This window comes from Salvelinus fontinalis, chromosome 3 (assembly GCF_029448725.1).
Source record: "Salvelinus fontinalis isolate EN_2023a chromosome 3, ASM2944872v1, whole genome shotgun sequence".
NCBI classification, from domain to species: domain Eukaryota; kingdom Metazoa; phylum Chordata; class Actinopteri; order Salmoniformes; family Salmonidae; genus Salvelinus; species Salvelinus fontinalis.
Window position 1 is genome coordinate 71,547,072 of NC_074667.1, and position 14,010 is coordinate 71,561,081.

At 44.7% G+C, this 14,010-nt stretch overlaps 9 non-coding genes across 9 annotated transcripts; all 9 read right to left on the reverse strand.

Moving 5' to 3' along the window:
• Nucleotides 1-2,223: 2,223 nt before the first annotated feature.
• Nucleotides 2,224-2,317, reverse strand: trnai-uau (transfer RNA isoleucine (anticodon UAU)). Its single transcript has 2 exons — nt 2,280-2,317; nt 2,224-2,259 (listed from the first exon to the last, which is right to left on the reverse strand). It is a non-coding gene; the product is annotated as a tRNA-Ile (tRNA).
• A 1,452-nt stretch (nt 2,318-3,769) lies between these two features.
• trnai-uau (transfer RNA isoleucine (anticodon UAU)) lies at nt 3,770-3,863 on the reverse strand. Its single transcript has 2 exons — nt 3,826-3,863; nt 3,770-3,805 (listed from the first exon to the last, which is right to left on the reverse strand). It is a non-coding gene; the product is annotated as a tRNA-Ile (tRNA).
• A 3,511-nt stretch (nt 3,864-7,374) lies between these two features.
• On the reverse strand, nt 7,375-7,468 carry trnai-uau (transfer RNA isoleucine (anticodon UAU)). The gene is made up of 2 exons: nt 7,431-7,468; nt 7,375-7,410 (listed from the first exon to the last, which is right to left on the reverse strand). It is a non-coding gene; the product is annotated as a tRNA-Ile (tRNA).
• Nucleotides 7,469-7,889: 421 nt separating this feature from the next.
• On the reverse strand, nt 7,890-7,983 carry trnai-uau (transfer RNA isoleucine (anticodon UAU)). The gene is made up of 2 exons: nt 7,946-7,983; nt 7,890-7,925 (listed from the first exon to the last, which is right to left on the reverse strand). It is a non-coding gene; the product is annotated as a tRNA-Ile (tRNA).
• Nucleotides 7,984-8,404: 421 nt separating this feature from the next.
• trnai-uau (transfer RNA isoleucine (anticodon UAU)) lies at nt 8,405-8,498 on the reverse strand. The gene is made up of 2 exons: nt 8,461-8,498; nt 8,405-8,440 (listed from the first exon to the last, which is right to left on the reverse strand). It is a non-coding gene; the product is annotated as a tRNA-Ile (tRNA).
• Nucleotides 8,499-8,919: 421 nt separating this feature from the next.
• On the reverse strand, nt 8,920-9,013 carry trnai-uau (transfer RNA isoleucine (anticodon UAU)). Its single transcript has 2 exons — nt 8,976-9,013; nt 8,920-8,955 (listed from the first exon to the last, which is right to left on the reverse strand). It is a non-coding gene; the product is annotated as a tRNA-Ile (tRNA).
• A 1,967-nt stretch (nt 9,014-10,980) lies between these two features.
• Nucleotides 10,981-11,074, reverse strand: trnai-uau (transfer RNA isoleucine (anticodon UAU)). Its single transcript has 2 exons — nt 11,037-11,074; nt 10,981-11,016 (listed from the first exon to the last, which is right to left on the reverse strand). It is a non-coding gene; the product is annotated as a tRNA-Ile (tRNA).
• Nucleotides 11,075-12,535: 1,461 nt separating this feature from the next.
• trnai-uau (transfer RNA isoleucine (anticodon UAU)) lies at nt 12,536-12,629 on the reverse strand. The gene is made up of 2 exons: nt 12,592-12,629; nt 12,536-12,571 (listed from the first exon to the last, which is right to left on the reverse strand). It is a non-coding gene; the product is annotated as a tRNA-Ile (tRNA).
• A 936-nt stretch (nt 12,630-13,565) lies between these two features.
• trnai-uau (transfer RNA isoleucine (anticodon UAU)) lies at nt 13,566-13,659 on the reverse strand. The gene is made up of 2 exons: nt 13,622-13,659; nt 13,566-13,601 (listed from the first exon to the last, which is right to left on the reverse strand). It is a non-coding gene; the product is annotated as a tRNA-Ile (tRNA).
• Between the last annotated feature and the right edge of the window lie 351 nt (nt 13,660-14,010).

A 14,010-nucleotide genomic window follows, 5' to 3' on the forward strand; every position in this document is an offset into this window, starting at 1 on the left:
TGGTGATACAGGAGAATATGGGTTTGAATCCTTGCTGTGCTGGCACTCTAAGCTGTTATCAAAATAACATACCATTTACTTGTAAAACATCCTCCTAAATGGAGTGAAAAAAGCTCCTTTTCTGGACAAGAAATAGACAGGCAGAAAGCTTAAGAAACAAACTTGCTCGTGGTGAGGCTCGAACTCACAACCTCGGCATTGCTTCGCTGCATACTGCTGTATTAGTACCACGCGCTAACCGATTGCGCCACAGGAGCCAAGCAAAGCACTCTACCTGATCACCAATTTTTGCACAAACTAGCTGTAAAATTTTCGGTCCAAGTCAGTACAACAATTGAGCTGTCTGGCTACCTCAGTCGGTAGAGCACGAGGCTCTTAATCTCAGAGTCGTAGTTTTGATAAACACTTTGGGTATTTTTTTTTGATCCGAAACACCAACTCACTTTGCAAACAGCCATCCACCTGGACTTTCGAGCAGGCTTGCCACCCTGCATTGCTAACCTGTCAGCCTTAGCTGGTGATACAGGAGAATATGGGTTTGAATCCTTGCTGTGCTGGCACTCTAAGCTGTTATCTAAATAACATACCATTTACTTGTAAATAATCCTCCTAAATGGTGTGAAAAAAGCTCCTTTTCTGGACAAGAAATTGACAGTCCGAAAGTTCAAGAATGATACTTGCTCCTGGTGAGGCTGGAACTCATAACCTCGCCATTGCTTCGCTGCATACTGCTGTATAAGTACCACGCGCTAACCGATTGCACCACAGGCGCCATGCAAAGCACTCTACCTGATCACCAATTTTTGAACAAACTAGCTGTAAAATGTTCGGTCCAAGTCAGTTCCACAATTGAGCTGTCTGGCTACATCAGTCGGTAGAGCACGAGGCTCTTAATCTCAGAGTCGTAGTTTTGAGAAACACTTTGGGTATTTCTTTTTGAGCCGAAGCACCAACTCACTTTGCAAACAGCCATCCACCTGGACTTTCGAGCAGGCTTGCCACCCTGCATTGCTAACTTGTCAGGCTTAGCTGGTGATACAGGAGAATATGGGTTTGAATCCTTGCTGTGCTGGCACTCTAACCTGTTATCCCAATAACATACCATTTACTTGTAAAACGTCCTCCTAAATGGAGTGATATAAGCTCCTTTTCTGGACAAGAAATAGACAGGCAGAAAGTTTAAGAAACAAACTCGCTCCTGGTGAGGCTCAAACTCATAACCTAGGCATTGCTTCACTGCATACTGCTGTATAAGTACCACGCGCTAACCGATTGCGCCACAGGAGCCAAGCAAAGCACTCTACCTGATCACCAATTTTTGCACAAACTAGCTGTAAAATTTTCGGTCCAAGTCAGTTCCACAATTGAGCTGTCTGGCTACCTCAGTCGGTAGAGCACGAGGCTCTTAATCTCAGAGTCGTAGTTTTGAGAAACACTTTGGGTATTTCTTTTTGAGCCGAAGCACCAACTCACTTTGCAAACAGCCATCCACCTGGACTTTCGAGCAGGCTTGCCACCCTGCATTGCTAACTTGTCAGGCTTAGCTGGTGATACAGGAGAATATGGGTTTGAATCCTTGCTGTGCTGGCACTCTAACCTGTTATCTAAATAACATACCATTTACTTGTAAAACGTCCTCCTAAATGGAGTGATATAAGCTCCTTTTCTGGACAAGAAATAGACAGGCGGAAAGTTTAAGAAACAAACTCGCTCCCGGTGAGGCTCGAACTCATAACCTAGGCATTGCTTCGCTGCATACTGCTGTATAAGCGCCACGCGCTAACCAATTGCACCACAGGAGCCAAGCAAAGCAATCTACCTGATCACCAATTTTTGCACAAACTAGCTGTAAAATTTTCAGTCCAAGTCAGTACCACAATTGAGCTGTCTGGCTACCTCAGTCGGTAGAGCATGAGGCTCTTAATCTCAGAGTCGTAGTTTTGAGAAACACTTTGGGTATTTCTTTTTGACCCGAAGCACCAACTCACTTTGCAAACAGCCATCCACCTGGACTTTCGAGCAGGCTTGCCACCCTGCATCGCTAACTTGTCAGCCTTAGCTGGTGATACAGGAGAATATGGGTTTGAATCCTTGCTGTGCTGGCACTCTAACCTGTTATCTAAATAACATACCATTTACTTGTAAAACATCCTCCTAAATGGAGTGAAAAAAGCTCCTTTTCTGGACAAGAAATAGACAGGCAGAAAGTTTAAGAAAGAAACTTGCTCCTGGTGAGGCTCGAACTGACAACCTCGGCATTGCTTCGCTGCATACTGCTGTATAAGTACCACGCGCTAACCGATTGCGCCACAGGAGCCATGCAAAGCACTCTACCTGATCACCAATTTTTGCACAAACTAGCTGTAAAATGTTCAGTCCAAGTCAGTTCCACAATTGAGCTGTCTGGCTACCTCAGTCGGTAGAGCACGAGGCTCTTAATCTCAGAGTCTTAGTTTTGAGAAACACTTTGGGTATTTCTTTTTGAGCCGACGGACCAACTCACTTTGCAAACAGCCATCCACTTGGACTTTCGACCAGGCTTGCCACCCTGCATTGCTAACCTGTCAGCCTTAGCTGGTGATACAGGAGAATATGGGTTTGAATCCTTGCTGTGCTGGCACTCTAACCTGTTATCTAAATAACATACCATTTACTTGTAAAACATCCTCCTAAATGGTGTGAAAAAAGCTCATTTTCTGGACAAGAAATAGACAGGCAGAAAGTTTAAGAAACAAACTTGCTCGTGGTGAGGCTCGAACTCACAACCTCGGCATTGCTTCGCTGCATACTGCTGTATCAGTACCATGCGATAACCGATTGCGCCACAGGTGCCATGCAAAGCCCTCTACCTGATCACCAATTTTTGCAAAAAAATAGCTGTACAATTTTCGGTCCAAGTCAGTACTAAAATTGACCTGTCTGGCTACCTCAGTCGGTAGAGCACGAGGTTCTTAATCTCAGAGTCAAAGTTTTGAGAAACACATTGGGTATTTATTTTTGTGTCGAAGCACCAACTCACTTTGCAAACAGCCATCCACCTGGACTTTCGAGCAGGCTTGCCACCCTGCATTGCTAACTTGTCAGCCTTAGCTGGTGATACAGGAGAATATGGGTTTGAATCCTTGCTGTGCTGGCACTCTAACCTGTTATCTAAATAACATACCATTTACATGTAAAACGTCCTCCTAAATGGAGTGATATAAGCTCCTTTTCTGGACAAGAAATAGACAGGCAGAAAGTTTAAGAAAGAAACTTGCCCCTGGTGAGGCTTGAACTCACAACCTCTGCATTGCTTCGCTGCATACTGCTGTATAAGTACCACGCGCTAACCGATTGCGCCATAGGAGCCATGCAAAGCACTCTACCTGATCACCAATTTTTGCACAAACTAGCTGTACAATTTTCGGTCCAAGTCTGTACCACAATTGAGCTGTATGGCTACCTCAAGCGGTAGAATAAGAGGCACTTAATCTCAGAGTCGTAGTTTTGAGAAACACTTTGGGTATTTCTTTTTGAACCGAAGCACCAACTCACTTTGCAAACAGCCATCCACCTGGACTTTCGAGCAGGCTTGCCACCCTGCATTGCTAACTTGTCACCCTTAGCTGGTGATACAGGAGAATATGGGTTTGAATCCTTGCTGTGCTGGCACTCTAACCTGTTATCTAAATAACATACCATTTACATGTAAAACGTCCTCCTAAATGGAGTGATATAAGCTCCTTTTCTGGACAAGAAATAGACAGGCAGAAAGTTTAAGAAAGAAACTTGCCCCTGGTGAGGCTTGAACTCACAACCTCTGCATTGCTTCGCTGCATACTGCTGTATAAGTACCACGCGCTAACCGATTGCGCCACAGGAGCCATGCAAAGCACTCTACCTGATCACCAATTTTTGCACAAACTAGCTGTAAAATCTTCAGTCCAAGTCAGTTCCACAATTGAGCTGTCTGGCTACCTCAGTCGGTAGAGCACGAGGCTCTTAATCTCAGAGTCGTAGTTTTGAGAAACACTTTGGGTATTTCTTTTTGAGCCGACGGACCAACTCACTTTGCAAACAGCCATCCACTTGGACTTTCGACCAGGCTTGCCACCCTGCATTGCTAACCTGTCAGCCTTAGCTGGTGATACAGGAGAATATGGGTTTGAATCCTTGCTGTGCTGGCACTCTAACCTGTTATCTAAATAACATACCATTTACTTGTAAAACATCCTCCTAAATGGTGTGAAAAAAGCTCATTTTCTGGACAAGAAATAGACAGGCAGAAATTTTAAGAAACAAACTTGCTCGTGGTGAGGCTCGAACTCACAACCTCGGCATTGCTTCGCTGCATACTGCTGTATCAGTACCATGCGATAACCGATTGCGCCACAGGGGCCATGCAAAGCCCTCTACCTGATCACCAATTTTTGCAAAAAAATAGCTGTACAATTTTCGGTCCAAGTCAGTACCAAAATTGACCTGTCTGGCTACCTCAGTCGGTAGAGCACGAGGTTCTTAATCTCAGAGTCAAAGTTTTGAGAAACACATTGGGTATTTATTTTTGTGTCGAAGCACCAACTCACTTTGCAAACAGCCATCCACCTGGACTTTCGAGCAGGCTTGCCACCCTGCATTGCTAACTTGTCAGCCTTAGCTGGTGATACAGGAGAATATGGGTTTGAATCCTTGCTGTGCTGGCACTCTAACCTGTTATCTAAATAACATACCATTTACATGTAAAACGTCCTCCTAAATGGAGTGATATAAGCTCCTTTTCTGGACAAGAAATAGACAAGCAGAAAGTTTAAGAAAGAAACTTGCCCCTGGTGAGGCTTGAACTCACAACCTCTGCATTGCTTCGCTGCATACTGCTGTATAAGTACCACGCGCTAACCGATTGCGCCATAGGAGCCATGCAAAGCACTCTACCTGATCACCAATTTTTGCACAAACTAGCTGTACAATTTTCGGTCCAAGTCTGTACCACAATTGAGCTGTATGGCTACCTCAAGCGGTAGAATAAGAGGCACTTAATCTCAGAGTCGTAGTTTTGAGAAACACTTTGGGTATTTCTTTTTGAGCCGAAGCACCAACTCACTTTGCAAAGAGCCATCCACCTGGACTTTCGAGCAGGCTTGCCACCCTGCATTGCTAACTTGTCAGGCTTAGCTGGTGATACAGGAGAATATGGGTTTGAATCCTTGCTGTGCTGGCACTCTAACCTGTTATCCCAATAACATACCATTTACTTGTAAAACGTCCTCCTAAATGGAGTGATATAAGCTCCTTTTCTGGACAAGAAATAGACAGGCAGAAAGTTTAAGAAACAAACTCGCTCCCGGTGAGGCTCGAACTCATAACCTAGGCATTGCTTCGCTGCATACTGCTGTATAAGCGCCACGCGCTAACCGATTGCACCACAGGAGCCAAGCAAAGCACTCTACCTGATCACCAATTCTTGCACAAACTAGCTGTAAAACTTTCAGTCCAAGTCAGTACCACAATTGAGCTGTCTGGCTACCTCAGTCGGTAGAGCATGAGGCTCTTAATCTCAGAGTCGTAGTTTTGAGAAACACTTTGGGTATTTCTTTTTGACCCGAAGCACCAACTCACTTTGCAAACAGCCATCCACCTGGACTTTCGAGCAGGCTTGCCACCCTGCATTGCTAACCTGTCAGCCTTAGCTGGTGATACAGGAGAATATGGGTTTGAATCCTTGCTGTGCTGGCACTCTAACCTGTTATCTAAATAACATACCATTTACTTGTAAAACATCCTCCTAAATGGTGTGAAAAAAGCTCCTTTTCTGGACAAGAAATAGACAGGCAGAAAGTTTAAGAAACAAACTCGCTCCTGGTGAGGCTCGAACTCACAACCTCGGCATTGCTTCGCTGCATACTGCTGTATCAGTACCATGCAATAACCAATTGAGCCACAGGAGCCATGCAAAGCCCTCTACCTGATCACCAATTTTTGCACAAACTAGCTGTACAATTTTGGGTCCAAGTCAGTACCAAAATTGAGCTGTCTGGCTACCTCAGTCGGTAGAGCACGAGGTTCTTAATCTCAGAGTCAAAGTTTTGAGAAACACATTGGGTATTTATTTTTGTTTCGAAGCACCAACTCACTTTGCAAACAGCCATCCACCTGGACTTTCGAGCAGGCTTGCCACCCTGCATTGCTAACCTGTCAGCCTTAGCTGGTGATACAGGAGAATATGGGTTTGAATCCTTGCTGTGCTGGCACTCTAACTTGTTATCTAAATAACATACCATTTACTTGTAAAACATCCTCCTAAATGGAGTGAAATAAGCTCCTTTTCTGGACAAGAAATAGACAGGCAGAATGTTAAAGAAACAAACTCGCTCCTGGTGAGGCTCGAACTCATAACCTAGTCATTGCTTCGCTGCATACTGCTGTATAAGCACCACGCGCTAACCGATTGCACCACAGGAGCCAAGCAAAGCACTCTACCTGATCACCAATTTTTGCACAAACTAGCTGTAAAATTTTCAGTCCAAGTCAGTAGCACAATTGAGCTGTCTGGCTACCTCAGTCGGTAGAGCATGAGGCTCTTAATCTCAGAGTCGTATTTTCAGAAACACTTTGGGTATTTCTTTTTGAGCCGAAGCACCAACTCACTTTGCAAACAGCCATCCACCTGGACTTTCAAGCAGGCTTGCCACCCTGCATTGCTAACTTGTCAGGCTTAGCTGGTGATACAGGAGAATATGGGTTTGAATCCTTGCTGTGCTGGCACTCTAACTTGTTATCTAAATAACATACCATTTACTTGTAAAACATCCTCCTAAATGGAGTGAAATAAGCTCCTTTTCTGGACAAGAAATAGACAGGCAGAATGTTTAAGAAACAAATTTTCTACTGGTGAGGGTCGAACTCAGAACCTCGGCATTGCTTCGCTGCATACTGCTTTATAAGTACCACGCGCTAACCGATTGCGCCACAGGAGCCATGCAAAGCACTCTACCTGATCACCAATTTTTTCACAAACTAGCTGTAAAATTTTCAGTCCAAGTCAGTTCCAAAATTGAGCTGTCTGGCTACCTCAGTCGGTAGAGCACGAGGCTCTTGATCTCAGAGTCGTAGTTTTGAGAAACACTTTGGGTATTTCTTTTTGAGCCGAAGCACCAACTCACTTTGCAAACAGCCATCCACCTGGACTTTCGAGCAGGCTTGCCACCCTGCATTGCTAACCTGTCAGCCTTAGCTGGTGATACAGGAGAATATGGGTTTGAATCCTTGCTGTGCTGGCACTCTAACCTGTTATCTCAATAACATACCATTGACTTGTAAAACGTCCTCCTAAATGGAGTGATATAAGCTCCTTTTCTGGACAAGAACTAGACTGGCAGAAAGTTTAAGAAACAAACTTGCTCCTGGTGAGGCTCGAACTCACAACCTCGGCATTGCTTCGCTGCATACTGCTGTATAAGTACCACGCGCTAACCGATTGCGCCACAAGAGCCACGCAAAACACTCTACCTGATCACCAATTTTTGCACAAACTAGCTGTACAATTTTCGGTCCAAGTCAGTACCACAATTGAGCTGTATGGTTACCTCAAGCGGTAGAATAAGAGGCACTTAATCTCAGAGTCGTAGTTTGGAGAAACACTTTGGGTATTTCTTTTTGAGCAGACGGACCAACTCACTTTGCAAACAGCCATCCACTTGGACTTTCGACCAGGCTTGCCACCCTGCATTGCTAACCTGTCAGCCTTAGCTGGTGATACAGGAGAATATGGGTTTGAATCCTTGCTGTGCTGGCACTCTAACCTGTTATCTAAATAACATACCATTTACTTGTAAAACATCCTCCTAAATGGTGTGAAAAAAGCTCATTTTCTGGACAAGAAATAGACAGGCAGAAAGTTTAAGAAACAAACTTGCTCGTGGTGAGGCTCGAACTCACAACCTCGGCATTGCTTCGCTGCATACTGCTGTATAAGTACCACGCGCTAACCGATTGCGCCACAAGAGCCACGCAAAGCACTCTACCTGATCACCAATTTTTGCACAAACTAGCTGTACAATTTTCGGTCCAAGTCTGTACCACAATTGAGCTGTATGGCTACCTCAAGCGGTAGAATAAGAGGCACTTAATCTCAGAGTCGTAGTTTTGAGAAACACTTTGGGTATTTCTTTTTGAGCCGAAGCACCAACTCACTTTGCAAACAGCCATCCACCTGGACTTTCGAGCAGGCTTGCCACCCTGCATTGCTAACTTGTCAGCCTTAGCTGGTGATACAGGAGAATATGGGTTTGAATCCTTGCTGTGCTGGCACTCTAACCTGTTATCTAAATAACATACCATTTACTTGTAAAACATCCTCCTAAATGGAGTGAAAAAAGCTCCTTTTCTGGACAAGAAATAGACAGGCAGAAAGTTTAAGAAAGAAAATTGCTCCTGGTGAGGCTCGAACTGACAACCTCGGCATTGCTTCGCTGCATACTGCTGTATAAGTACCACGCGCTAACCGATTGCGCCACAGGAGCCATGCAAAGCACTCTACCTGATCACCAATTTTTGCACAAACTAGCTGTAAAATGTTCAGTCCAAGTCAGTTCCACAATTGAGCTGTCTGGCTACCTCAGTCGGTAGAGCACGAGGCTCTTAATCTCAGAGTCTTAGTTTTGAGAAACACTTTGGGTATTTCTTTTTGAGCCGACGGACCAACTCACTTTGCAAACAGCCATCCACTTGGACTTTCGACCAGGCTTGCCACCCTGCATTGCTAACCTGTCAGCCTTAGCTGGTGATACAGGAGAATATGGGTTTGAATCCTTGCTGTGCTGGCACTCTAACCTGTTATCTAAATAACATACCATTTACTTGTAAAACATCCTCCTAAATGGTGTGAAAAAAGCTCATTTTCTGGACAAGAAATAGACAGGCAGAAAGTTTAAGAAACAAACTTGCTCGTGGTGAGGCTCGAACTCACAACCTCGGCATTGCTTCGCTGCATACTGCTGTATAAGTACCACGCGCTAACCGATTGCGCCACAGGAGCCATGCAAAGCACTCTACCTGATCACCAATTTTTGCACAAACTAGCTGTAAAATGTTCAGTCCAAGTCAGTTCCACAATTGAGCTGTCTGGCTACCTCAGTCGGTAGAGCACGAGGCTCTTAATCTCAGAGTCTTAGTTTTGAGAAACACTTTGGGTATTTCTTTTTGAGCCGACGGACCAACTCACTTTGCAAACAGCCATCCACTTGGACTTTCGACCAGGCTTGCCACCCTGCATTGCTAACCTGTCAGCCTTAGCTGGTGATACAGGAGAATATGGGTTTGAATCCTTGCTGTGCTGGCACTCTAACCTGTTATCTAAATAACATACCATTTACTTGTAAAACATCCTCCTAAATGGTGTGAAAAAAGCTCATTTTCTGGACAAGAAATAGACAGGCAGAAAGTTTAAGAAACAAACTTGCTCGTGGTGAGGCTCGAACTCACAACCTCGGCATTGCTTCGCTGCATACTGCTGTATCAGTACCATGCGATAACCGATTGCGCCACAGGGGCCATGCAAAGCCCTCTACCTGATCACCAATTTTTGCAAAAAAATAGCTGTACAATTTTCGGTCCAAGTCAGTACCAAAATTGACCTGTCTGGCTACCTCAGTCGGTAGAGCACGAGGTTCTTAATCTCAGAGTCAAAGTTTTGAGAAACACATTGGGTATTTATTTTTGTGTCGAAGCACCAACTCACTTTGCAAACAGCCATCCACCTGGACTTTCGAGCAGGCTTGCCACCCTGCATTGCTAACTTGTCAGCCTTAGCTGGTGATACAGGAGAATATGGGTTTGAATCCTTGCTGTGCTGGCACTCTAACCTGTTATCTAAATAACATACCATTTACATGTAAAACGTCCTCCTAAATGGAGTGAAAAAAGCTCCTTTTCTGGACAAGAAATAGACAGGCAGAAAGTTTAAGAAAGAAACTTGCCCCTGGTGAGGCTTGAACTCACAACCTCTGCATTGCTTCGCTGCATACTGCTGTATAAGTACCACGCGCTAACCGATTGCGCCATAGGAGCCATGCAAAGCACTCTACCTGATCACCAATTTTTGCACAAACTAGCTGTACAATTTTCGGTCCAAGTCTGTACCACAATTGAGCTGTATGGCTACCTCAAGCGGTAGAATAAGAGGCACTTAATCTCAGAGTCGTAGTTTTGAGAAACACTTTGGGTATTTCTTTTTGAGCCGAAGCACCAACTCACTTTGCAAACAGCCATCCACCTGGACTTTCGAGCAGGCTTGCCACCCTGCATTGCTAACTTGTCAGGCTTAGCTGGTGATACAGGAGAATATGGGTTTGAATCCTTGCTGTGCTGGCACTCTAACCTGTTATCCCAATAACATACCATTTACTTGTAAAACGTCCTCCTAAATGGAGTGATATAAGCTCCTTTTCTGGACAAGAAATAGACAGGCAGAAAGTTTAAGAAACAAACTCGCTCCCGGTGAGGCTCGAACTCATAACCTAGGCATTGCTTCGCTGCAAACTGCTGTATAAGCGCCACGCGCTAACCGATTGCACCACAGGAGCCAAGCAAAGCACTCTACCTGATCACCAATTTTTGCACAAACTAGCTGTAAAATTTTCAGTCCAAGTCAGTACCACAATTGAGCTGTCTGGCTACCTCAGTCGGTAGAGCATGAGGCTCTTAATCTCAGAGTCGTAGTTTTGAGAAACATTTTGGGTATTTCTTTTTGACCCGAAGCACCAACTCACTTTGCAAACAGCCATCCACCTGGACTTTCGAGCAGGCTTGCCACCCTGCATTGCTAACTTGTCAGCCTTAGCTGGTGATACAGGAGAATATGGGTTTGAATCCTTGCTGTGCTGGCACTCTAACTTGTTATTTAAATAACATACCATTTACTTGTAAATAATCCTCCTAAATGGAGTGAAAAAAGCTCCTTTTCTGGACAAGAAATTGACAGGCAGAAAGTTTAAGAAAGAAACTTGCTCCTGGTGAGGCTCGAACTCACAACCTCGGCATTGCCTCGCTGCATACTGCTGTATAAGTACCACGCGTTAACCGATTGCGCCACAGGAGCCATGCAAAGCACTCTACCTGATCACCAATTTTTGCACAACCTAGCTGTACAATTTTGGGTCCAAGTCAGTACCACAATTGAGCTGTATGGCTACCTCAAGCGGTAGAATAAGAGGCTCTTAATCTCAGAGTCATAGTTTTGAGAAACACATTGGGTATTTATTTTTGTGTCGAAGCACCAACTCACTTTGCAAACAGCCACCCACCCTGACTTTCGAGCAGGCTTGCCACCCTGCATTGCTAACCTGTCAGCCTTAGCTGGTGATACAGGAGAATATGGGTTTGAATCCTTGCTGTGCTGGCACTCTAACCTGTTATCTAAATAACATACCATTTACTTGTAAAACATCCTCCTAAATGGTGTGAAAAAAGCTCCTTTTCTGGACAAGAAATAGACAGGCAGAAAGTTTAAGAAACAAACTCGCTCCTGGTGAGGCTCGAACTCACAACCTCGGCATTGCTTCGCTGCATACTGCTGTATCCTGCTGTATCAGTACCATGTAATAACCAATTGAGCCACAGGAGCCATGCAAAGCCCTCTACCTGATCACCAATTTTTGCACAAACTAGCTGTACAATTTTGGGTCCAAGTCAGTACCAAAATTGAGCTGTCTGGCTACCTCAGTCGGTAGAGCACGAGGTTCTTAATCTCAGAGTCAAAGTTTTGAGAAACACATTGGGTATTTATTTTTGTTTCGAAGCACCAACTCACTTTGCAAACAGCCATCCACCTGGACTTTCGAGCAGGCTTGCCACCCTGCATTGCTAACCTGTCAGCCTTAGCTGGTGATACAGGAGAATATGGGTTTGAATCCTTGCTGTGCTGGCACTCTAACTTGTTATCTAAATAACATACCATTTACTTGTAAAACATCCTCCTAAATGGAGTGAAATAAGCTCCTTTTCTGGACAAGAAATAGACAGGCAGAATGTTAAAGAAACAAACTCGCTCCTGGTGAGGCTCGAACTCATAACCTAGTCATTGCTTCGCTGCATACTGCTGTATAAGCACCACGCGCTAACCGATTGCACCACAGGAGCCAAGCAAAGCACTCTACCTGATCACCAATTTTTGCACAAACTAGCTGTAATATTTTCGGTCCAAGTCAGTTCCAAAATTGAGCTGTCTGGCTACCACAGTCGGTAGAGCACGAGGCTCTTGATCTCAGAGTCGTAGTTTTGAGAAACACTTTGGGTATTTCTTTTTGAGCCGAAGCACCAACTCACTTTGCAAACAGCCATCCACCTGGACTTTCGAGCAGGCTTGCCACCCTGCATTGCTAACCTGTCAGCCTTAGCTGGTGATACAGGAGAATATGGGTTTGAATCCTTGCTGTGCTGGCACTCTAACCTGTTATCTCAATAACATACCATTTACTTGTAAAACGTCCTCCTAAATGGAGTGATATAAGCTCCTTTTCTGGACAAGAACTAGACTGGCAGAAAGTTTAAGAAACAAACTTGCTCGTGGTGAGGCTCGAACTCACAACCTCGGCATTGCTTCGCTGCATACTGCTGTATAAGTACCACGCGCTAACCGATTGCGCCACAAGAGCCACGCAAAGCACTCTACCTGATCACCAATTTTTGCACAAACTAGCTGTACAATTTTCGGTCCAAGTCAGTACCACAATTGAGCTGTATGGTTACCTCAAGCGGTAGAATAAGAGGCACTTAATCTCAGAGTCGTGGTTTGGAGAAACACTTTGGGTATTTCTTTTTGAGCCGAAGCACCAACTCACTTTGCAAACAGCCATCCACCTGGACTTTCGAGCAGGCTTGCCACCCTGCATTGCTAACTTGTCAGGCTTAGCTGGTGATACAGGAGAATATGGGTTTGAATCCTTGCTGTGCTGGCACTCTAACCTGTTATCCCAATAACATACCATTTACTTGTAAAACGTCCTCCTAAATGGTGTGATATAAGCTCCTTTTCTGGACAAGAAATAGACAGGCAGAAAGTTTAAGAAACAAACTCGCTCCTGGTGAGGCTCGAACTCATAACCTAGTCATTGCTTCGCTGCATACTGCTGTATAAGCACCACGCGCTAACCGATTGCACTACAGGAGCCAAGCAAAGCACTCTACCTGATCACCAATTTTTGCACAAACTAGCTGTAAAATCTTCAGTCCAAGTCAGTACCACAATTGAGCTGTCTGGCTACCTCAGTCGGTAGAGCACGAGGCTCTTGATCTCAGAGTCGTAGTTTTGAGAAACACTTTGGGTATTTCTTTTTGAGCCGAAGCACCAACTCACTTTGCAAACAGCCATCCACCTGGACTTTCGAGCAGGCTTGCCACCCTGCATTGCTAACCTGTCAGCCTTAGCTGGTGATACAGGAGAATATGGGTTTGAATCCTTGCTGTGCTGGCACTCTAACCTGTTATCTCAATAACATACCATTTACTTGTAAAACGTCCTCCTAAATGGAGTGATATAAGCTCCTTTTCTGGACAAGAACTAGACTGGCAGAAAGTTTAAGAAACAAACTTGCTCCTGGTGAAGCTCGAACTCACAACCTCGGCATTGCTTCGCTGCATACTGCTGTATAAGTACCACGCGCTAACCAATTGCGCCACAAGAGCCACGCAAAGCACTCTACCTGATCACCAATTTTTGCACAAACTAGCTGTACAATTTTCGGTCCAAGTCAGTACCACAATTGAGCTGTATGGTTACCTCAAGCGGTAGAATAAGAGGCACTTAATCTCAGAGTCGTAGTTTTGAGAAACACTTTGGGTATTTCTTTTTGAGCCGAAGCACCAACTCACTTTGCAAACAACCATCCACCTGGACTTTCGAGCAGGCTTGCCACCCTGCATTGCTAACTTGTCAGGCTTAGCTGGTGATACAGGAGAATATGGGTTTGAATCCTTGCTGTGCTGGCACTCTAACCTGTTATCCCAATAACATACCATTTACTTGTAAAACGTCCT